General features: G+C 34.4%; 1 protein-coding gene across 1 annotated transcript in view; it reads left to right on the top strand.

The window, feature by feature from the left end:
* The first annotated feature begins 19,993 nt into the window (after positions 1-19,993).
* Positions 19,994-25,591, top strand: part of LOC118200849 (uncharacterized) — a 163,379-nt gene continuing 157,781 nt past the window's right edge. The window contains exon 1 of the mRNA XM_085827499.1: positions 19,994-20,138. The gene's annotated coding sequence lies outside the window, so the exon portion shown is untranslated. The remainder of the gene's footprint in view (positions 20,139-25,591) is intronic.

Genomic DNA, 25,591 nt, shown 5'->3' with positions numbered 1-25,591 from the left:
CATTAAATATTACTACGTTCAGCAGTTTGAAAAATTGTTGAGAGTCACAGCTTGAGGGAAGCGGTTTGTAGCCGAGTCCGTTTGTAGCATTGTCCATCATGGCTGAAAGGTTCTAAGGGCATAAGCAAAAATTTAAAGTGCAAACGAATAATCAAAATTTGGAACGCTTGAGCACTTATGTTCATGTTACTATTCCAACAGGAGAAAGTGCATTAAATATTACTACGTTCAGCAGTTTGAAAAATTGTTGAGAGTCACAGCTTGAGGGAAGCGGTTTGTAGCCGAGTCCGTTTGTAGCATTGTCCATCATGGCTGAAAGGTTCTAAGGGCATAAGCAAAAATTTAAAGTGCAAACGAATAATCAAAATTTGGAACGCTTGAGCACTTATGTTCATGTTACTATTCCAACAGGAGAAGGTGCATTAAATATTACTACGTTCAGCAGTTTGAAAAATTGTTGAGAGTCACAGCTTGAGGGAAGCGGTTTGTAGCCGAGTCCGTTTGTAGCATTGTCCATCATAACTGAAAGGTTCTAAGGGCATAAGCAAAAATTTAAAGTGCAAACGAATAATCAAAATTTGGAACGCTTGAGCACTTATGTTCATGTTACTATTCCAACAGGAGAAAGTGCATTAAATATTACTACGTTCAGCAGTTTGAAAAATTGTTGAGAGTCACAGCTTGAGGGAAGCGGTTTGTAGCCGAGTCCGTTTGTAGCATTGTCCATCATGGCTGAAAGGTTCTAAGGGCATAAGCAAAAATTTAAAGTGCAAACGAATAATCAAAATTTGGAACGCTTGAGCACTTATGTTCATGTTAGTATTCCAACAGGAGAAAGTGCATTAAATATTACTACGTTCAGCAGTTTGAAAAACTGTTGAGAGTCACAGCTTGAGGGAAGCGGTTTGTAGCCGAGTCCGTTTGTAGCATTGTCCATCATGGCTGAAAGATTCTAAGGGCATAAGCAAAAATTTAAAGTGCAAACGAATAATCAAAATTTGGAACGCTTGAGCACTTATGTTCATGTTACTATTCCAACAGGAGAAGGTGCATTAAATATTACTACGTTCAGCAGTTTGAAAAATTGTTGAGAGTCACAGCTTGAGGGAAGCGGTTTGTAGCCGAGTCCGTTTGTAGCATTGTCCATCATAACTGATAGGTTCTAAGGGCATAAGCAAAAATTTAAAGTGCAAACGAATAATCAAAATTTGGAACGCTTGAGCACTTATGTTCATGTTACTATTCCAACAGGAGAAAGTGCATTAAATATTACTACGTTCAGCAGTTTGAAAAATTGTTGAGAGTCACAGCTTGAGGGAAGCGGTTTGTAGCCGAGTCCGTTTGTAGCATTGTCCATCATAACTGAAAGGTTCTAAGGGCATAAGCAAAAATTTAAAGTGCAAACGAATAATCAAAATTTGGAACGCTTGAGCACTTATGTTCATGTTACTATTCCAACAGGAGAAAGTGCATTAAATATTACTACGTTCAGCAGTTTGAAAAATTGTTGAGAGTCACAGCTTGAGGGAAGCGGTTTGTAGCCGAGTCCGTTTGTAGCATTGTCCATCATAACTGAAAGGTTCTAAGGGCATAAGCAAAAATTTAAAGTGCAAACGAATAATCAAAATTTGGAACGCTTGAGCACTTATGTTCATGTTACTATTCCAACAGGAGAAAGTGCATTAAATATTACTACGTTCAGCAGTTTGAAAAATTGTTGAGAGTCACAGCTTGAGGGAAGCGGTTTGTAGCCGAGTCCGTTTGTAGCATTGTCCATCATAACTGAAAGGTTCTAAGGGCATAAGCAAAAATTTAAAGTGCAAACGAATAATCAAAATTTGGAACGCTTGAGCACTTATGTTCATGTTACTATTCCAACAGGAGAAAGTGCATTAAATATTACTACGTTCAGCAGTTTGAAAAATTGTTGAGAGTCACAGCTTGAGGGAAGCGGTTTGTAGCCGAGCTAAGAACACGTACCTGTGAAGAAGGTCCTGCACTGGAGATCCAAGAAGCTGAGGAATACTGGATAAAACAAGTGCAGAGAGAGATTTATTTTTCGGATGTTCAACAATTAGAGAGGAATAATCTAATAACACCTGATTCGAAGACTTCATAACATCTAAATCTTGGAAATTCATCTCTGAGCGGTCTTTGTGGTGGAAAAGATTCTGGGAACTCATGATGAAGTGTATCAAGAACCTCTAAAGAAAATATTAGGAAGAGATTTATCATCATATGAGGAATTAACACTTAAATAATTTAGCACTATATCTATACAGTAGAGTTATTTTGCGTGTCAGAGGTAATTTGGAATAAGCAGAATTAATAAATGATGAAAAACATCCTCTTATAATGCCAAATTTCACGGAACTAGTGACATTTAATGAACACATTTCATTCAAGACAGTTAGTGAAGAAAATTACAGCTACTTGCATTATTTGTAGGAAGTACGCAGGGAAACCCGTCACACAACTAATAGAACAATTGAAAACTCATTGTGCAGTGAAAGTTCCTCTTTCTCTTTAGTAGAAACTGATTTCATCATTACCATTAAAGCTGAGAGACAGAAGCGCTAAAAAGTGTAGTTACATGTGCAGTGCATATTGATGTCGTCTCAGATATGTCAACAAAAGGTTTCACTTTATCGCTTCGACGTATTCTGTCTAGATTAGGAAACTGCAAAGTAATCTATTAAGATAAAGCAAAACCTTTCCGCAGCTCAAGCGAAGTGCTCAAGGGGTTCGAAAGGACTGAACACTAAAAGACTTCATAACATCTAAATCTTGGAAATTCATCTCTGAGCGGTCTTTGTGGTGGAAAAGATTCTGGGAACTCATGATGAAGTGTATCAAGAACCTCTAAAGAAAATATTAGGAAGAGATTTATCATCATATGAGGAATTAACACTTAAATAATAAACCATTAAGTTACTGTAATGAGCTGAGTGAACCTCATCGTCTCACACCATCACATTCCTCACTTCCAGGACGTGAGGATATCAGTTTTCCTTTACGCTTTACAGAAGCTTCCAATCGAGAAACTGTAACAAGAAAGAATATCAATCGAGGCTCCTGAATCAATTACAGTCTAAATGGAAGGAACAATATTTTCTGCAACTGAAGGACGCTATCACTTTTTAAATCATTCTTCTGGACGCAACGTTAAAAAAGGAGGCGCTGTTCTTGTAGAGGGATAAACAAAAAAGCAATCTACTTTGGGATATGAGTAGCGTTTAAGATGCGCTAACAGGCAGAGAGGGATATGTAAGAGCGTGCATTGTTCATACATCCAAAGGACAATTTAGAAGATCTATTCAACTTTTATATCCTTTTGAAATCTGAACTTTAAGACATATTCAAATGAATTATATTCTTTTATTGAACATCTTTATTTAGATACCGACGTTTTTGTGTTTCGTATTATATTTTCATTTCATTAATAATGTTAGTTGTATCTGTTTATTAAATTTATTTAATGACTATTATTTTACTAATGCTTATTATGCTAAATATTGCATTACTATTAGAATCATTGTACTTACGCAAAAGATATTGATTTCTTATATTCTGATTGTTGTTATATAAAACTATATACTCTTTAATAAGCGTATAGGTGAGGAGACTTGTGGAAAAGTTACAGAAGACGCTGCGCCTCTCTTAAATAATTCACAAAACGTTTCAAGGCTGAGAGAGTGTAGAGAGGATGCATAGGTGTGGTCATGTAGAGGTGGGGTAAGAGACAGTTAAACGAGGTGTTATGTAATCCCCACAATTTTGTAAATATCTAAAAATATATTTTGATTCATAAAATAGTACTAGAAGAAAAATAAGTGTGTTCATGCAGTACAACATGACCAAGGAGAATTCCATACCGGCTAATTCCATAGTAACCACTTAACGGTGGTCGGCTAATTCCATAGTAATCACTTAACGGTGGTCGGCTAATTCCATAGTAACCACTTAACGGTGATCGGCTAATTCCATAGTAACCACTTAACGGTGGTCGGCTAATTCCATTGTAACCACTTAACGGTGGTCGGCTAATTCCATAGTAACCACTTAACGGTGGTGGAAACCACCGTTAAGTGGTTACTATGGAATTAGCCGGCGCAGTCCATGGCTCTTTCACTAAAATATCTTCATCACAGATGAAATCAAGGCTATGAGGTGATTCTTGACTAAACCCCGACTGAAGCCGTTTAGACTACCAGGCAGACTCTGACCAACACAGATAACTTGTCAGGGCCCTCCTAGCCGATTCTCCGCTTGTGGTAGGGTCCGCAGGATTGTCGGAGCCACTACAATGGTTCCAACACTCTATTGGAGACAAACGGTTTCCATTGTTTAGACGATCCTTTCAACCAATGAAGGACGATTTGAAAGTTGCTTCATAAGAAATTTTGTTTCGCGAAATCAGGAAAGAAACCTTGTAAATAATTTCCTAAACGTGCAGTGAGAAGTGCTACCATTAATTTCACAAGATTCAAAGTTTTTAAAGGAGCAATCTTACTTTTTGACATGTGTTCAGTCTCATCCTATTGTTGTAACATTCATCTCACTAGTGGGCGCTGCTACGCCTCCCCCAAACCAGCAGAACCTCTGTAATTCGCGAGCAGAGCGATTGTCCCTTTGGGCTCCTGCGCCATCTTTTGTAATAGCCATCAGTACTAACAAGAGCGTGCAGCTCTGACCCTTGTGCCTCCCTATTGATGAATAAACTTTTATAACTGCTTTCAGCTAATCATTCTGTCGACGAATCTCACTCTCTAACATTTGGTCCTTAACGACCAGAAGAGCGGATTAAAATGACGTTAGCATACCCTAAAAGGCAGAAAGCTTCTTCGAAAACGAAAATCACACAAGTAGAAACCTTTGTCCGCAATATCACTTTGGATGGGCTGCCTTCGTCGGTGGAAATAAATATTTAATTGAATTGCGCAAGGAAATCAGCTTAAGGACTTGGAAAATCTGCGGAATCAATTCTATCGAGAAGCTAAAGACGAAGAGTTACAAGATATAGATGAGGATCTTGCAGACATGGACTCAAGAATAGAAAAAAAAAAAAAAAAAAAAAAAAATTCAGTAATCTTTGCCGTCTTTCTTGGGGTAATCTATTCCGCTTCTTTATCTTTCTGCATTTCAGCTTAACTTGTCTCTGCTTTTTCTTCAGCTTCATTTCTGACCTCTTTCTGCTGGGCTGGACCTGCTCCTAAAGCTTCCGTGACTTTAGCTGCTCCGTGTTGTGCAATAAGTTCGTAGATTTCTTCTACGTTTTAATTTTCTTCGGCTTGTTTATTTTAGGTTTCGGAGACTTCATAAAATCTTCTTTCCTTAAGGGGAACGTCTTGCGTGAATTCCAAGATCGTAGCGAATCATGATAGCTTTGCTCTATTTTGTCGTCTGATAAATCGCGGGGTGCCCTGCATAAGGACATTTTTACCCGAGGGTAACTAAAAGACCAGTAGAAAAATCACTGTCCGCCTTGGACTGGGACAGTACAATCGCGAGTGAGAGAAAACTGCAGCACGTCCTACACGTTCGCTGTCACCACTCGTCGAGATTCGAAAATGAAGATAGTGAAATGACGGATGAACAACTGAATGATCCTCTAAAGCCAGCCAACAGTGAAAGCAGGACGGTTATTCTAGGCTATGAGAGTCGACAGCAAGTTGTGGGCCGCCAGATGTCGCTGCTAATAAAAAACAGGTCTGCCCGACATCCTATATTCTCTGAGTACGGAAGTTGTCGAAAGCGCGTGAAAAAATGTTGCCGCTTCGTCAATCAGGCTTGTCCAGTTGACGTACTAAGTAGACAATGGCTTTGTATGTGTTTTCGCCGCTGATTTTTTCATATTTAAACGAAGAATACGGTCGTAGATCTCTGAATCGGTGGCGAATTTATAGAAAATATGTTGATGCTTTTGCTCTGCCAAAAGATGTTTTCATTGCGTATTTCAGATTGCCAAAATTTATAGTTATTTTAATTTGGGATGAACTGAGAGAGTATTTGGAGCCACATTCAGAAAACAAGAACGCAATTTCTACTAAAAGAAAGGTTATACTATTCCTGAAATGATAAATATAAATTGTAATTGTACGCTTTAAAAATGTAGAAGATAAGTTTATCAAGCACATAAACCTTCTTCATTTAATACAAATATAGACATTCGATAAGCTTCTACTCGATTTATGTGCAGCAAGAATTACGTTTACTTTAAAATCTAACAGTTAAGTACCTTACGAATAATACTGTGAACACAAAAATGTTGTTCATTATTACGCGAAATTCACACTACTGTAAAATAAAAATTAATAATAATAATAATAATAATAATAATAATTATAAAACTATAAAATAGATTTATAATATTTTTTCAGTAGTTGTACTACTATTAGTGTGATACTTTTAAAAATAAGTTTTAGCCCAGAGGGGCTATTAATTTCGTTTTGCCATTTTGTGGCGTTTCACGATAAATGGCGTTTCACTTTTCAAATCGTTGCCACCAAGTATTACCGCACTCTATTATATTTAAAGAAATTAAATAATGAGGAATCTGCAGAATGTATGAATGTTTCTCGCACTGTGATAAAACTAGAGCCATGAAATTCTGAATAACGTAATCCTCCATCCTAATATAGGCATCTGGAGGCCCAAATTTGGAACTGGGAATTTGTATTACTATCCATTTCATATATCATATTTTGTAAAGCATTTATGGGTTTTTGATTAAGAAATCCAACGATTTCAAAGCGAGCAATGGCAAAAAACATTTTCATCTCTAGCGCGCGAGACTATGTATCGGAAATTCTAAAGATATGCTTTTTTTTAATTATATGATATTGCTGTTGAATTGAATTTTATGGTTTAAGTGCGAAAAACATGATATTTAATAAATAAAGGTAACACGCAAAACGTTAATAAAACGGCCCTTTGGGAGTAATATAAAATCTGAAGGCTTTCAGATTTTTTTTTTTTTTTTTTTTGGTGTGTATGTGTGTGTGTGTAATTTTAATACATATTAAAACTGGTTTCTAAGTGAGGACTTTCTAAGGGAAACTGGCTCGTATACACGTTACACATGGGGAAAGCCACGAAAACGCCGGCCAACTCGTTCGCGGGATTCGGACCTCGGACCAAACTACCTGCCTTCAGCGACTCTACCACTCGGCGGCTGGTGGGCTTGTTAGCAGAATTATACTGTATTATTATTGTATTATGCTATAAAGTAACAATGCTATAAGACTGAGGGTTTGTTCATGGAATAGTACTTTTGTAACCTATTATAGTATTAAAAAATCATTGTTTCTATGCAAACTTAAAAAAATTAATAAATAAATAATAAAAATACCGTTCATAGCATTCTCATTTTTATATTGTAAAAGAGATATTGATTATTATTAGTTTTCTATTTAAAATGTGTCGAAACGCTGGTTTGATAAGGACTTGAACTGCAGGAGACCTACACTGATTATTTTTACTTTAGTACTTCCATTGTGAAAATATTACTATCTTTTAATTATTTTCACAGAACAAAATCTTTTGAGAAGGAAGAATATTTAAACTGAGCAGTTCTTATATATATACAAAATTAAAATAACAGCAATGTAATATTGAAAAAAAGGTATTAGTAATTGTGTGACAAAAATTGCAAAACGAATTAATCACACATACAGGATAGATTAGTTTAATTTTGGTTATGTATTTTATATTGAAAAAATATTTTCTTTCATGTTAATTATAGAATAAATTATTTAAAATAAAGCATTTTGATGCGTGTGTGATAATTCAATGCAGGAGCAATCGGTCATACTGTAATAGCGAATGAATTTTATTTCTTTTCCTGAAAGAAATAATTTTTATAGAAAAAGAAAATAAAAAAGGGGAAGAAATATTAAGAAAGAAATATTTTCTTTCTAATTTCTTATTTAAAGAAATATTTTTCGAATAGTAACTGTAAAATAAATTGCGGGAAAACAGTTTTAATGTAAACATGGAAAAAAAAAAAAAAAAAAAAAAAAAAAAAAAACTTAGTTTGCTATTAGATTGTAATGTAAATTAATCATATTATAAATTTAAATAATTAAAATTGTTTATTTCTAAAAGGATTTGAAGTAAGCTTAATTCATTTACTCTTATCTATTTACCATTGCTTTCGTGGTATCCCATATCACTCTTTATTTCTTAGCTCTAAATTCCTGCGTTAACTTTCCCATTAAAAAACGAGATTTTTTTTCACATAACACAGCAGCATATTCTACTGCTTGTTGGTCATAATACTGTTTTATGCAATTTTTTTTTTTTTTTTTTTTTTTTTTTCGAACTACAAATGCAGCGTGTGAGTTAGTGAAATAATGGAAGAATATTCCTAGAACTTCAGCCAGCGCGCGCTATAAATTTCGTCACTCGTCTGTACTGCGATTGGTCTAAAGCTCCTTGAAGCCTTGTCCCCTTCCAGTAAAGTTAAATGGACCCACCCGCCCTCCAACTGAGGACCACAGAATGGCTTTCTCCGATAAGTTGGGATGGCTGTCCATACCGGTTCTTTTGAGTCAATATTGTTCGCTCAAGTTGTAGACAGATCCAGTGATCATAGAATAGGCGTCCAGGAATGATGAAGAAAATAAAGAAGGTTTAGCGTGCAACGAATTAAAGGAATTGTTAAAAATACGCACAGGAGCTGCCTGACCTTCTATTGGAGATTGATTTAAGTGAAAAAAAAAAAAAAAGGGGAAGAAGATTATTTATGACAGGCTTTGAAAAACGTCGGACTGCTTACAACGAAACGTTTAGTGAGTTGCGACAGACGTCTCAAGCAAAAATCACCAGCTAATATTTAAAAAAATAATTATTTCAGAAATATAATTATTAAGTAGTAGCAAAAATTCTTTCAGTTAACATTTGTTTCATTTTTACGTTTTTGTAATTAAGGGACAATAATATTTAATTAAGGGTACAATAATATTTAGGTTTATATAAATTGTACCTAGTTTCTTAACTTGAAATATACCTAACCGTTCTTTCCATAGAAAGTGTGGCAATGTGTTACGCGCAATGTGTTATTGACGAAACCCTCGCGTTCAGCAAGGGTTTAACTGTACATACAATTAATATTGCAGTTACTTTCTTTCCTCCTGAAACGTCCTTACTTTTGACTCATAAAAAAGTGTACGAAATCTATTAAAGCGTGACTTTCAATGACTTTAAGAGTTGGCTTTCTTCTTAGCCTTTAGGCAAATGTGATATTTCGATCTTCCATCTTTCATATTTATAATTTATTTCGTAGAGTTATTAGGTTTCTTTTGAAGCAGAAGACATGAAAAATCTACAGTACCCTGGCCGGGACTCGAACCCTGGACCTGTCGAGTACGCATTGTATATGCTTCCAATTACACCACGAAAGCATTCGAAAGGGAGGGAGAAAATACTTACATACTTCCTCTTTAAGAGGGCGACTGGGGATTAGGAGACCCAATCTCCAAATCCTGGTGATGACAAATTATCGTCCACCGCCTTTTAGTTCGAGCGCCACTTGTAGATTCATCAGGTTCTTTTGAAGCAGGAGACGTGAAAAGTGTGCAGTGCCCTAGCCAGGACTCGAACCCTGGCCTTCTCGAATACGCGTCGAGTATGCTACTAATTACACCACGAAAGCATAGGGAAAGGAGGGAGAAAATACCTTATAATTTTTTTAAAAATTATTTTCATTAGCACATTTATTCTATCTACGACAATTGCTGTGGATGATGCATTAAACTGCAATGAATCTTTCATATCCTGCTAATACACAGATTATACCTTTGCTTACACACACATGTGTAAATTAAAAAGTATGGCAATTTTAATATGAAAAAAAAAGGTAGGTTATAAGGTATTTCCCCCACTTCCCTAGCGTGCCTTCGTGGTGTAACGGTAGCATGCTGGGCCGGTATTCCAGAGGTCCGTGGTTCGATTCCCGGCGAAGGTGGTTGCATATTTTTCATCTTTTCTGCTTCCAATTAACCTAATGACTCTACAAGGTCAGACTACATTACATACAGAATCGTAGCTAGCTCGATATGATATATTGTTATACATTGTGCTGACAGAAATTGGGTTGTTCTATTGAATCATTTCCGGTACAAGGCAGCAAACTTCAAAGCATCTTCCGCAGAAATCTTGTGTGCCCCAATATTGCCATCGGCCATTATTAAATGTTTTGTTCTTATTTCTTATAACAATCATCTTGCTTTTAATGTAAACCTTGTCAATGGAAGGTTTTTAAAGTGCGCCATTCTACTTTATCCAAATAACTGAAACATACATTTCGTATGCGTAGAAATATTTTACCTTAGTAGAAATGAGTTATGTTTTCTCGCGAGAAATAACAACTTGGCACTTGAGATTTTTCTACAGAGACTGTTTGCTGTGTTGTTGTCTCAGAATGGGAGAGATCAGTTTGTTTTAAAGTATAGTAAACTCGCAGTACAGTTGAGACTATCTCATCAACTTCTCAGATATAATCATTATATCCAGTTCAGGTTAAATGCATATTCGTTCATTGCTTGTTATTCAAAATTTGTATTATTCCTTGCAGAAGACAATTCCAACGTCGTTTTACTAACTGTAGCCCTAAATAAAGGTACAATAATCTTGCAAATAACGATTGACAGGGTTGTTCATGGTTGGTATTCAGCGAATGCCCTGCAGGCAAGAGGCAAACTTTAGAAGGGCTAAATTCGGTCTATATCCCGTAAAGACGAAATTACTTGTGGAAGGGCAAATACATTATCCACAGGAATCATGGAGGTAGGAAGTAAGACCTACTCCTACCTCCATGACACCTTTTCCCTTACCCTTTCCTACCTCCATGACAGGAATGCATTTCCACCTTTTCTCAGCGGGAGCAAAGATAACTACTAACCTTTTGAAGATTTTCCCTTTAGGGGGTTGCCTTTGTTAATTTCACATAAAAGACTAGGGGATACAAAGAATTTTTTTCCCAGCTGACATTTCAACACATTTCACTGTTGAGGGAACAGGAAAGGAAATTTATTGAGCTCCTAAGCTGTGAGTAGTACGATAGACACGAGTGTCATTGAACAAGTGGTATGAAAGGTCATCCTGATCAAAGATTGATCCTGATAATGAGTCCTGCAAACTGCCGAAGGCGAAAGAATGGGAGGTCGATATTTCTTTCGGAGCCGTCTGTTTGAGACAAGGTCATTTCTTTGTTCGACTCCTCGCCGACGCGAGCGTCATGGAGGGGATGAATTGGAAGTAATCTGACGTGTCTGTGTTGCACCTGCTCTGATTTCGCGCGTTTAAAACTGTACTTTCATTCATTTGCGAAACTATTTTCTGGAGGTCGCATATCCCAAATTAATTTTAATCATACATATTTGTTTTCTAATAATGCAAATATTTAATAATTTGTATATATATAGATATAGTTTTAGTCAGCTTTCCTTTTAAATTCTATATTTAAAGTATCCTTTATGTAATATGGCTTCTTGTGCTGTAGCAACGCTTATAGAAATACGAAAGGAAGAGATATTGTATTTCATGCTTTCCCAAAGGACAATTTGCTTTTGACGAAAGAATGGATACATGAATATCGAAGACAGGATTCTATTAATGTGAAAAACGCAAGAATTTATGGCGAACATTTTCTGTGCAGTGATTATGAAGATGACATAAGAAATCGCTTGCTTGGATTGCCGCAAAAGAAACTGTTGAAATGCAATACTGTGCCGAAAGTAAATTTATCGTATGCAATAAACGAAACAACACCAAGAAATCGGAGACATTTGAAAAGAAAAGTGGTTTTGAAAAACTACATGAATTAATACCAAAGAAAATTTATTTTGAAGCCGAGAACGAAATTGAAGCTGACAATAATAAATCAAATGTCAATGATTTTGAAATAAAATTCACAAGTGACAATGCCCTAAGTGACAATATCCCTGAGTGCCCTAAGTGTAAAGATAAACAAGAATGTATTGATAATTTGAAGAACAAAATAATATCCTTAGAAAATTGTAATAAAATATTGAAAAATAGAGAAAAGAAAAATTTTAGAATGTTTGCTCAGCGACAAAGAAGGTGAAGACGACATCTAGAAAGAAATTTGTATCGGAAATTTAGAAATTAAAATCCCAAACAGCGAAATTTAGGAAAAAATAGCACGGATCGGAGAATTAGGAAAAACGGTCTAAAGTATATTTTTACAAAGACGTAGATTAACGAACTGCTAGAAAAGAAGGAAAAAATCAGGTGGACTAGTGAAGATATTTCACGTTGCATTGTCATAAGAGCTCTGTCATCTATAAGGAACGTTTTTGGTAAGAAAAAATAGGAATTCCTTTACCTAGCACTAACATATTAAGGAGATGGTGTTCTAAATTTTCATGTAGTTCAAGAATTCAGAGTGATGTTCTTCCTGTAATGAAGGAACGATGCGAATATTTAAGCTCTGTAGAAAAAATATGCGTTCTCCGTTTCGACGAAATGCATATAGATTCTAAACTTAGCTATGACTCTAAACTGGACCAAATTCTCGGTCCTTTTCAAAAAGTGCAATTTGGTTTAATCAGAGGTCTCATTTCGCAGTGGAAACAACCAATATTTTTTGATTTTAACACTCGAATGAAAAAGACATATTCAATCATCTGGGCCCACCAGCGGCCGGGCTGAAGAGTCGCTGAACACTGGTAGTTCGGTCCGAGGTTCGAATCCCGCGAACGGGCTGGCTGCATGGGCGTTTTCGTGGTTTTCCCCATGTATAACGTGTATACGAGCCAGTTTCCCTTAGAAAGTCCTCCACGAGGGCATCCCTCCCCTTAGGCAGATAGCCCTCGAGGCTTTGCCATAATCACACACGCAAACACAATCATCTGGAGTAGAAGGGAAAGTAATAGTGTCTGATTTAGGATGATCTAGTACTTTGTGGAAAGAGTTACAGATTTCGATTAATAGTTCTCAGTTTCCAAATACAGTATTGCAAACGAAAAAAAATATGGGTTTTTGCAGATTTAGCGCACTGCTTCAAATTACTGAGAAACCGCTTTTTCTTATGGCTTCCACTTTTTTCTATGGAACCTTCTCCTATATCTTGGGAATTAGAACTGAATTCCGCCAGACAATTTTCGACCGCCGAAAAAGAAGCATTAACATATGTTGCAGGTTATATTACCTACCGTGTGCGAAACAAAGACCCATCATTGGGAACAATATCTAAAAATAGTGCTGATGAACCAATATTTTAATTCAGAAAGGATTAAATTATTCATTCTTAATTAAAATATTGGACTTATTAATAGATTGGAGGTTTGACTACACCTTCCCATTCATAGATGAATACAGTTTACGAGTTCGAAAATATATTTTGTGCAGTTCATGGTACAGGTTACTATAAAGGGAAGCATGTAATTGACTCATTAATTAATAAACTGGAGAAACATTATCCTGAAGTTAACAGAGAAGCAATTCGTTTATTTTGCAGAGGTAGTTGCATTGTGACTGTACTAGAAAGCATATATAATATGTTTTGATTTGAAGTATTTGTAGATGACATTTTAGAAGTTAATAGCGTAAAGCATATTTCAAATGAGAACTAATTTTGTTAAGTTATTGTTAAAGTTATTTTTATTGTATCCTGTGTTATTATTGATTCGATGTTGTGCTAGCTTAGCATTCTAGATAAAATATAATAATATAAAATTAAAGTAATTGACATAAGAAGACCTGCCTCCTTAACCCCCACTTTTGAAAAATTAAATAATTTTTTTAGGTACTGTGAGTAAAGTTGTTTTGTCTAAATTAAAATAACAATCTTACATGTATTTATTTAAATATAATATTGATGTAAGCCTAAGTTACAAAATTATTAAAAAATATAAATGTTATTATATTGAATCGGGAAAATTTACAATTAGGCTTAAACTCAGATTAGCAGAAATTTTGAAAACTATGCTAATTTAAGGTTGCTTTTTGATTAATTTTAAATAGCTGTTATTATAGTTATCTTAGAAGCAGTAGTAGAGTTCTTTTAATTAAATCTCAGATAAAGAAATGATTAGAAATAAACAGGCATTTAAAAAAACAATCCCTGCAAATTAAAAAAAAGGAACTTTATGTTAAGAGTAGCGTATTTTATTTGTTATTTTAAAATTTGTTTATTTGTTATATTAAAATTTTTTAGTGTTCAGTGTAAAACGCATACTACAGTAACATTGTCTCTTCTAAATGATAACTGTCTTTCACACACAGCTCATTTTAAACGCTGATTCTTCAAATTTAAAACTTCAAATTTGAAAATTAAAAAAAAATTTCATATTTAAAACACTAATTTCTATGTTGTCAATTGCATCTCCGCGTTCAGTGTCATTATGGCTACGTCATCACTTCCCGCTGCCTGTTTCAGGGGGAAAAGCTCTATGGGCTAGCCCTTCTCTTTTAAGTCCTGGCAAATCTGACCACTTTGGTTTCCGTAGTGAACTAAGTGAGTAATTTGTATTCGTCGGAAATTGTTCTTGTTTTTCAAATTGATATTGTGAGACAATAAACAGAGTACTACAAGTAAATATGTATTAAAAATTAGTATTTAGAAAAATACATTAAATGATTTTTCTAGCTAAATTATGTTAATAAAAAGGAACAAAATAATTGAATAACTCTGAAAAATTTCGATGTTGTCATGCTAAGAGTGTTGGCACCACAACCGGATATTTTTTTAGCCCAAAGGCGCATTAGCCCATAAGGGCTATTAGTCTCCAAACGGCATTTTGCGTCGAATCACAATAAACGGCTGCATCACTTTTCAAAATGTTGCAACCAAATATTATCGCCTTATATTATTTTTAAAGAAATTAAATAATGAAGTATCTGCATGCATGTTTATTCACTACATTGTGAAAAAAAAAACAACGATACCTAGAGCCGTCAAATTTTGAATAACGTAGTCCTCCACCAGAATATGTCACCTGGAACCCCGAATCTTGAATTTCAAATTTGTTTTATTACCTGTTTCATATTTTTTAAGCTTTAACGAAATTTTTGTTTAAGGAACTCGACGATTTTAAAGCGAGCAGTGGCAACACATTGTGCGCAGTAAAATATTTTTATCTTCAGTGCGCTAGACTGTCTGTTGGAAATTCTAAAAATGTGCTGTTTTTAAATATATTTACACCAAAGGGTCGTTAGCCCAAATTCTTTTGAAACGTGTATGTATGTGTAAATGAAAAAAATGCTGCTTTGGAGGTAATATAAAATCTGAAGGATTTTCAGATTTTCTTTAATTTACTTTTTGTTCACTAATTTTTAATAATTTAATCTCTTCCCTCTTTCTATTGGGAAATGAGTAACTGCATTACAGCAAAGATTTCAGGACCCACGATTTCAAAAGCGCCGACTGGAAAAGAAGGAGAAAAGGTAAAACTAAATGGATCTTTAATAACATTTTTTAAACTTAACGTATATTCCGGTGTATACCGTGCACTTTTAACACCAAAATTATGATCGAAATTCACAGGTGCGCGTTTATAAGCATGATATAAAATTGATAGATTAAAAATCTGGCAAAAATCGGCCCGCAAAAATTACATTTTTACATGTACTTATGCTGTTTATTTAAAAGAAATGACATATCTTTTGAACTTAAGAACTGTTCATTATCGGATGCATGAAAAAATCATCTTCCGTTATATCTTCAGACACATTATCGATTTCTGTTTCATCGTCACCATCACTGCTGCACTAATCGACAAATAATCATCGTCCGTCCCATCTTTCACGAACAAACATCTTTGCTGCAAACGATTTCCATATTCTTTCGTAAATTGAATGACATTGCATTTGACATCAACACTGTGTTGTTTCGTTTGGTAGGAACCATATTTACTACTAAAAGGAACGTTAGATAATTGTGCTTTAACTTAAACCTTCGATGTTCACCTCAAAATCATGGCTTCAAATGAGCACAGAAAGAGAAAACATCTGAATCATAATTCCGCGAATTCTTTAGGATTGGAAGTGCATTCTTACTCGAAATTATATTCCCTTTTCTCGAAATCCTACAATGGCATTCTTTTCCATTCCATTCCATTTTCCGCTGTTATACTGGACTTACAGTGTCTCAAAAAAGTGATGGGACACTTGTGCTTTACAAAAGGAAACTGCAATAAAATAAATTTAAAAAACATGTAAAATTTTTTGTGGGTGTGTTTCATACTCAAATTTAGTAACAATTATTACATAACATACATTTTCTCAAAATATTAAAATATTAATTTAATAAAAATACAATTGTTTAGAACGGAGCAGAAAATGGCTCACTTAAGTGATGGGACACTACGTACTATGCAACAAAAATCGTCTGAAGTAAGCAATAAAAATATCTTTTGGGGTATTTATTTTTACTCAAAAGCAATTGAAAATAATTTATAAAATCGTCTGCAGTATTTCTCTCCAGTTTGTTTTGGAATTTTTGTGTTTTTTAGCTCTGTGCAGCCATGAATGCTATACGAAAAGAAACTTTGCCTGGAATTCGAAAATTAGTTATTAATTTGCATATTGAACGTGGAAAATCTATTAGAGAAACTACTGAAACAGTTAACTTCAGTCATTCAACAGTTTTCAATATCATTAAACGATATAAAAAGAATCATATGATTCAGGATAAAAGAAGATCTGTCCGACCATCAAAGCTATCCAATGGAATAAAGCGAATTATCGTTCGAAATATTTAAACAAAATCCAAGAATGAGTGCTCCTAAAGTTACTGCTGATTTACAAGCATTATATGGAGTAATTGTTAATTCTGGGACTATTAGAAGAGTAATTCGATTTACTGGATATCACGGTAGAGCAGCCAGGAAAAAATTCTTCATAAGTGAAAAGAATAGAAAACTCAGACTGGCTTTCGCAAAATCCAACATAAATAAGAATTCTGATTACTGGAATGAAGTTATATTTGCTGATGAGAGTAAATTTAATATATTTGGTTCTGACGGTAGAATCTTGGTGTGGAGAAAACCCAGGGAAGAATTTCGCAAACAGAACTTGGCGCCAACAGTAAAACATGGTGGAGGAGGAGTTATGGTATGGGGGTGTATGTCGTCCGCTGGAGTTGGTAATCTTGTTTTTATTGACAGTGTAATGGATCAGTACAAGTATATTGACATTTTAAATCAAAATTTGAAATCTTCAGCACGAAAATTGAACCTTCATAACGATTTTAAATTCTACCAGGACAATGACCCCAAGCACAATGCTTTGAACGTTAGACGCTGGCTGCTGTATAACTGTCCTGAAATAATAAAAACACCCCCACAATCTCCACAATTAAATCCCATAGAGAATATTTGGCAAGAATTGGAATCAAGAATTCGCAAACACACCATTTCTTCAAAACAACAATTAAAATCGGTGCTTCAAGAAGAATGGGGTAAAATCACTCCAGAAATCACAAAAAAATTAGTCGAATCCATCCCAAGAAGATTAAATCATGTTTTAAAAGTAAAAGGAAATCCAACAAAATATTAAAACCTTTCAAAAAGTAAAATTTTTGGATAAATATTTAATGGAAAAGTAAGTGTCCCATCACTTAAGTGAGCCATTTTCTGCTCCGTTCTAAACAATTGTATTTTTATTAAATTAATATTTTAATATTTTGAAAAAATGTATGTTATGTAATAATTTTTACTAAATTTAAGTATGAAACACACCCACAAAAAATTTTACATGTTTTTTAAATTAATTTTATTGCAGTTTCCTTTTGTAAAGCACAAGTGTCCCATCACTTTTTTGAGACACTGTATCTTGCGTGGATTGCAGGCTTTTTGCCAGTTGTCGTCCAATATGGGTTCTTGGAAGTACATAAAACAAGACAAAAGGTGTCACAGAGATAAGATGGGATAATAAGGGAAGATGTGGCACATTGCCACTAAAGAGTGTTACATCGTGGGGTGGTGTAAAATACAAATCAGACACAAATATGCATTAAAAGTTGCAATGGTGAAAATCAAAAATAAAACATAGTTCTTCAGATAGAAGTGCCATAACTGAATCTTGGTTAAATATGAGTATATACAAAATTTACAATATAAGCGTAGAAAACTAAGTCAAAATGTGGAGCCATGTCATGTGATGGCTAAGGGTTCACGCCATTGGCTGGGGCAGTAAACTTGTGAAAAAACATGTTTTTAAAAATATCTGCCATTCAAATAATGAAGACATATTTTTCTGTAATGGGTAAGAGTCCTAGTGAATGGATTTATCAAGAATTTTTCACTAACAGTTCGTGAAATTGCTAGCATTCTTTTGGACACTTGCACTAAATATAAAGCACCCTCTTTGCAGGTATTGTTCCCCTTATCGCTAGTCAGTTCGGTATACCAGTCTTTGAAAGGCTAGGACACAAAGATTTGAAAGACAAATCTTCGAATAAATGATAAGATAAGAGCATTGCACATGTATTATATTGCAGGCAACAACAAGAAGAAGAAGGCAGTCGCAGCGTGCTTCCTCGATTTCGAAAAGGCATTCGATCGAGTGTGGTACGCAGGACATATCCATAAGCTCAGCAACTTAGCTCAGCAATTTCCTGCTCCCGGTCAGCTTTATTCAACTTATGATCTCGTATCTTTACCGTAGAACATTCCAAGTAAAGTGTGTGGAAATGCAATTTCCATGAAAAAGATAATTTACAGTGGTGTCCCGCAAGGAGCAGTCCTCTCTCCCTGTCTTTTCAATATATTTATAAATGACCTCCCAAATCCCTTGCATTCTAAGATTCTAAAATACGACGACGACACGGTCGTACTTACGGATTCTGTCAGCCCGCCTCTTGCAATGGAAAAACTGCAATTCAAAGTAAATATCGTTACGAAATGGTGCGAGGATTGGAAAATCAATTTAAATTCTAGTAAATGCTGTGTTGTGCTTTACAGACGCTACAGGCAGAATGTAATTGTTAATACGGATATCAAAATTAAAAACGATATAGTTCCGATGGCTGACTCCTATAAGTATTTAGGAGTTATTATAGATAGCAAGCTCACCTTTAAATACCATGTTACAGCCGTAGCGGAAAAAGCGAATAATGTGTTCTGTGCCGTTTACAGCTTGTGGAAGGAAGGCTAACTTATCGATAAAAATTAAAAGAACACTGTATCTTTCCTTAATCAGACCGATTATGTTATACGCAGTTCGATTCTCGGCGAAGGCGGTTGTATATTTTTCATCTTTTCTGCTTCCAGTTAACCTAATGACTCTACAATCTGTAATGTTCTTCTTGCTATGACGAATTTTATGGGCTGATTCTGATCTCACTCTCAGACAAGTGAGATAAGTCACAGCAACAAATACTAAAACTTAAAAAAGGCACCGATACCAAAAATTCTTTAGAATATGAAATATTTAGTATTCCTTGCATATGCCTAGCAGACTGCTGAAAAAATCCTTAGTCCCTCTATTTGTAATATTTAATTAAAAATTTTTTGAAACGTTTACCATAAAATAATTCACATAAGAGGTATTAACAAACACTGTAAACGGATGAACCGATGTGAACTTAATTAAGAAATATTTCGCAAAATAAATATTTTCATGTTCAAGGAACAAGGCTGATGAAATGATCTCCACCAGTATTATTTTCAAAAGTAGCTTCCGTTCTGTATAGATTTAATACTCAGAAGAGAGTTAGAAGTAGATATTAAAACCAGGATGCAATATAAGAATGTCTGAATATCGGAATTTATATACCTAGAACTGGAATAATGGAAAGACTGGCCTTAACCAATTAATGTTATCAATTTATTAGTATGCACAGAACCTTCTAGAATATTCATTATCATGTGATGATTTTATCTCCCTGATCATAAATCACCTTATCAATTCTATTTCGATGACATCCTGTTTTGATATCAGTCTGACCTTTGACTTTGTCAGAATAACTCGTTCACCGTTGAAGAGATAGGCAAGCTGCTTATAGTAAACATGTGTTTAGGGAAAAGAGGGTTTGTTAATTGCAATCCAGAATACATTAGCAAAAAGGTACTGTGAGTACCCTTGGAAACAGATAACAGGAAACATCCATTAAACTCTATTATCGTGAGCTAGTGAACTGTGGTTTGAGTGATGTATTGTTAAAGCATGAGGTAAGCAAAAGTTAATTTTATTTATCTATTTGAAAGATAACCGTTCATTTACATTGGAAACAACAGGTGGAATATTCTCTGACACCATTTTTTCAGTATACAGATTTTTTATTTTCAGTATAATGAGATGGTGTATTTAATTTCTCAACAGCTCTGCAAAAATTTATCTTTTCCTTTCAAATATTTTTATTAGCCCGAAAGGGCTATTAATTTCAAAACAGCATTTTGCGTCGATTCATTTTCAAACGGTTGCCACCAAATATTATCGCCGTGTATTATATTTAAAGAAACTAAATAACGAAGAATTTGCATGAATGTTTCTCGCACTGTGAAAAAACAACAGTAATTTTGAATAACGTAGTCCTCCAACCGAACATGGACACTTGGAAGCCCGAATTTCGAATTTGTTATATTATCTATTTAAAATTTTGTAACACTTTATAACGAATTTTTAATTAGAAAACTCAACGATTTCAAGGCGAGCAATGGCAGCACTGTTCGGGAAAAAAAAAAAAAAAAATTATATCAAGCACGCGAGATCGTGTATCAGAAATTATAATTTGAACTATTTTGTGATATTGCTGTTGGATTGAATTTTGTGTATTTTAAGTGCGAAGAACATTATATTTAATCAATAAAGGTAACACACAAAACGTTAAAAAAACGCCCTTTTGGGCCTTTCAGATTTTTTTTTTTTTTTTTTTCATTTTTAAATTTGTTAAAAGCATAGTCATCAAGTCTTCAACAATATTAAATTTGCCCATTAATTCGTCTCGGTAGAAAATTTCGCTCAATTCATAACATTTTATAACATCAGGATATTTCTTTAAACTTTTGAGAAGTTGGCGCCATACTTTCGCAAATTTATAGAAATACTATTCATCACAACATCTTCATAGTTTTTATTTTGGCGTTTCTCAGAGGGGGATTCGATTTATTCTTCAGTCTTTCATCATATTTCTTCTTTCCTACAATCCAAGGTGGATTGAAATACTGCATTTTGAACCTCTTTTGTAGAAGTTCACAATAACTTACCTTTTTCATTTTCTAACAAGGAACTGTTGAAAATGCACGTCATTTCACGATCTAATTGACGTGTTTATCGAACTGAGTATATGTTGAGCTCTTGATTCTTCATTTATTAAAGCGCACTTTTCAACGTGTTTAACTCTTTGAAATCCAGACCCTTCCTGTTGGTTTGTGCATTAGCACTGAAGGCGTAATGAGTAAGTTTCTTCAAGCGCAGTTTTCATTAAAGAATCATAAGTCAAAAAATTAACTACTAAATCTTTATTTAATAAAATAGGAGAATTTTGCTTAACTTAAGCATAACAAAAAGTAATAATCTTCACAAACATTAAAACACTGAATTATCGAAAAGGAGATAACTTACATACAAATATAAGTCATACATCTTCAAGCATACCTATTTAGGCAATAAGGAAAAAACAGGAACATACTTTGACACCTTACCTGAAAAGAGAAAGTACTAACTGAATTAGACCTTTGGCCGTGATATAAGTCAAATATACTGCATTGCACGCGAACTTTACTTTCTCTCGCCAATATATATCTTGGCGCACGTTCGTTTCGTATGCCTTTCGAGTTTCATTATGCAAAATAACTAAATTTATGCTAACATTGCCCCTGTTTTGCTAATGAAACTCATACCAATTGCAATTCATTCCTGCAAAACTGAAATTTAGCTTTAGGAAGTGGTTTAGTCATAATATCAGCAACCATTTGCTCTGTTGAAAGATAAGCAAGTTTTACTATTCCTTTGTTATTCAAGTCGCGTATATGATGAACTTTTGTATCAATATGTTTTGTGCGCGAACTGAATTTTTCAGATTCTTCAAGTCTTATAGTAGACTAATTATCTTCAAATACCTTTATCGGTAGAGTTTGGGGTAGATTGAAATCATCTGATAATTTTAATAGCCATAATAGTTCTGGCGTAGCTTGCGATAGTGCAGCATATTCAGCTTCTGCTGAGGATAAAGAAACACAAGTTTGTTTTCTTGAAAACCACGAAATACAGTTTTTTTCCTAATAAAATAACACTTCCTGATGTAGATTTTCTATCTTCAATATCTTTTCCCCAATCAGCATCTGAATAAACTGTAATATTATGTTCTTCACTCGACGAAATTTGTAAGGATAGATTCTTTGTCGTGTTTAAGTATCTAATGATTCTTTTAACAGCATTCCAGTCTTTTTGACGTGGATTATTACACCTTTTGCTGAGTATGTGAGTTGAAGCTGTGATATCTGGTCTTGTGATAGACGATATATACAAAAGACTTCCAATAGCTCGGCGAAATTTATCATTTAAAGTTAGGAGATTTTCTTCCTTGTTTAGGTTATAATAATTTGTTTCCATTGGTGTGCTGGCGGGTTTCGCTTCTTCAAGTTGAAATTGCTTGACAAGTTGATTTATTTTATTTTTCTGTGATAAGAGATAACTTCCATCTTCATTGCGATTTATTTCCATGCATAAGAAATATTTAACTTCACCAAGATGCGTTATTTGGTAACGTTTCTTTAACTCATTAACTGTTTGAAGAATTAGTCCTTCTTCTGTAGAACTTATTAGGATGTCATCAACTTACACTATTAAATTAATTCTTTTATCAGGAACCACTTTTGTGAAAAGACACGGATCTGCTTTGCTTTGACTGAACCCAAGATTCTTCAATGTATTTTCAATTTCTGCATTCCAGCACCTAGCTGCTTGTTTGAGACCATAAATCGACTTCTGTAATTTACAAACTTTATGTCTTTCTTCCGGAACCACGAATCCTTCTGGTTGTTCCATATATATTTCTTCATTTAAGTTGCCATACAAAAAAGCTGTTTTAACATCTAGTTGATGTACCTTGGCATTATTATACACTGCCCATGCTAAGAAAACTCTTATCGTAGTGTGTTTCACTACTGGTGAAAACGTTTCATCATAATCACTGCCGTATTTTTGAGTAAATCCTTTGGCTACTAAGCGTGCTTTGTATTTTATATTTTTACCAGTTTCATCATATTTTGTCTTAAACACCCATTTGCTGCCTACTGCATGTTTTCCTGGTGGTAATTCTGTAAGTGTATAGGTTTCATTTTCTTTTAGAGAATGTATTTCTTCTTAAATAGCCTTGATCCAAGCTTCTTGTTCACGTTTTGATAAGTTTAGAACTTCTTCAAAGCTTTCTGAATCTTTATTTTTAGGTAAGATTGATTCTTCGTCTTCTGCTTTATAAGAGAATCTTTCCGGTGGGACCCCTTTGGTTGATCTGCTAGAAACTCTTCTTTCTACATTTTCTTGACATTTAATTAACTCTTCAGAACTTTCTGAATCTCCTGTAAAATCATCGCCAAGAGATGTTTCTTCATTATTTTCTTCATTTTCTTGCGAGTTATTAAAGTGAATTAATTCTAAATCTTCAGCATTATTTTCTGCATGTTTGTCAGATAAAGACGCGTTTTCTGAAAATTTAACAGTTCTACTTACTATTATTTTCCTTCCACCTACATAAATCCTGTATCCCTTACTTCGTAAATCGTATCCTACGAATATTCCTTCTTCAGCTTTGTTGTCGAATTTACGCCGTTTTTGTTTGTTCACATAATAAAATGCTTTACAGCCAAATACTCGTAAGTGACTTAAGTTTGGTTTTCTACCATTCCACAATTCATATAGTGTTCTATCTGTGGCTTTAGTTGGTAACTATTTTGAAGATATGCGGCAGTAGCGGCTGCTTCAGCCCAAAATCCTTTCGGTAATTTAGTTTATTAGCATAGCTTTTGTCATTTCTATGAAAGAGCGATTTTTCCTTTCTGCTACTCCGTTCTGTGCCGGACAATAAGGAACCGAAGTTTGATGAAAAATACCAAGTTTCTTTAAATATTTTTCAGTAGTTTCGTTACAGTATTCTGTACCGTTGTCGGATCTGAGAACCTTTATTTTCTTTCTAAATTTATTTGTTGTCGATGCAACATACTGTTTAAGTTTGTCGAATACTTCATCTTTTGAAGTAATAAAATAAATTTGAGTATAACGCGAATAGCCTTTGACCCCTTTCTTTATAAAACTATTCTGAAGGTCAGATCAACAAGCCTTTCCGGCTTTGTTATGATCATGACTGAGATTTTGTTTATTTCCGTTATTTTTATAGGAAGGAATAAATTGTTTAAAAATAAATATAATCCTTAAATTTTTAAAATGCTCTTTTATTGCTGTTTAAAGCTTAAAAGCACACTGTACGACAAAAGAATCACCAACGAAATGTCAGGATAAACCAAAAGATAAAAAAAACTCTTAGGACAAGCTGTCTGCTGTAAACTAATACAATGCATTTGGTGAAAGTGCACCTGCTACTAAACATACCTTAGGAGGAGGGAAGAAAATAAGATTACAATCTCGGCCGTTTTCGGGCGGTTCTGGTCGTTTCAATGTAGGGCCGTGTCGGGCGGATTGGATTTGAAGGAGTTAAAGCTGCAGGAATCAAAATATGTTGAGAAAACCTCTTTTTTGCACAATCCACGTTTCATGAATAGGATATTTTTCATGTGCCACCTTTCTTTATATCTGTTTATGCTTCCGAAGATGTCTTTTTTTTGGGGGGGGAGAGAGAGATACGTTTCCTTTCAAAGTATCAAGGCAGCATTCACATATTGCTTTTATACACGAAAAGGGAGCACGTCTCAGAACCTCTTTCAATAAATTTTAGGACAAAATTTGAAGCAGTTGCAACTGCTTTTGATACTCTTACGTCACTGTCGTCTTTTAAAAGGAACTCTTTTTAATGACGCTTAAGTTGATATATGTATTGCGTTGATGAGGTCAAATATTCATGCGCAAACACAGTTCTTCGGATGTGTTGGCGCGCAGATCAATAAACATCAAGAGTAGGGTTTCTTAGCTGCAAGTTCATAAGTCTATTGCAAAAATGTTTTTCTAGGAAAGAATTCAAACTTTTGCCACCTAATGTTAGAGTCCAGCATTATATTTGAAGAAATTAAGTAATGAAAAATCTGCGTTAAGTGTATGTATATTTCTCGCATTGTGATAAAACAACGGTACATAGAGCCATCGAATTTTAAATGACGTATTCCTACTGCGAATACATGTGGAAGCCGAAATTTGAGAATTGGAATTTTTCTTGTTATCGATTTCATATTTTGCAAAATTTAACAAATTTTTGACTAACAAACTCAAAGATTTCAAAGCGAGCAGTGGCAACGTTGCCCAGAAAAAACATTTTTATCTTCATCACGTGAGTCTCTGTATCGGAAATTGTGATATTTAATAAAAAAATGTAACAGACAAAATGTAAAAAAAAAAAAAAAAAAAAAAAAATATATATATATATATATATATATATGATTCATAAAAGTTTATTTAAACGATCTGATATTTAAATATTTGTTTCCATTCAAACATTATTTATTGGAACTCTGGG

This window comes from Stegodyphus dumicola, chromosome 12 (assembly GCF_044657685.1).
Source record: "Stegodyphus dumicola isolate Sdum_Otavi_A_Nest chromosome 12, ASM4465768v1".
In the NCBI taxonomy this organism is placed as follows: Eukaryota; Metazoa; Arthropoda; class Arachnida; order Araneae; family Eresidae; genus Stegodyphus; species Stegodyphus dumicola.
The sequence above is the reverse complement of the archived record's forward strand: the minus strand, read 5'-3'. Positions and strand labels throughout refer to the sequence as shown.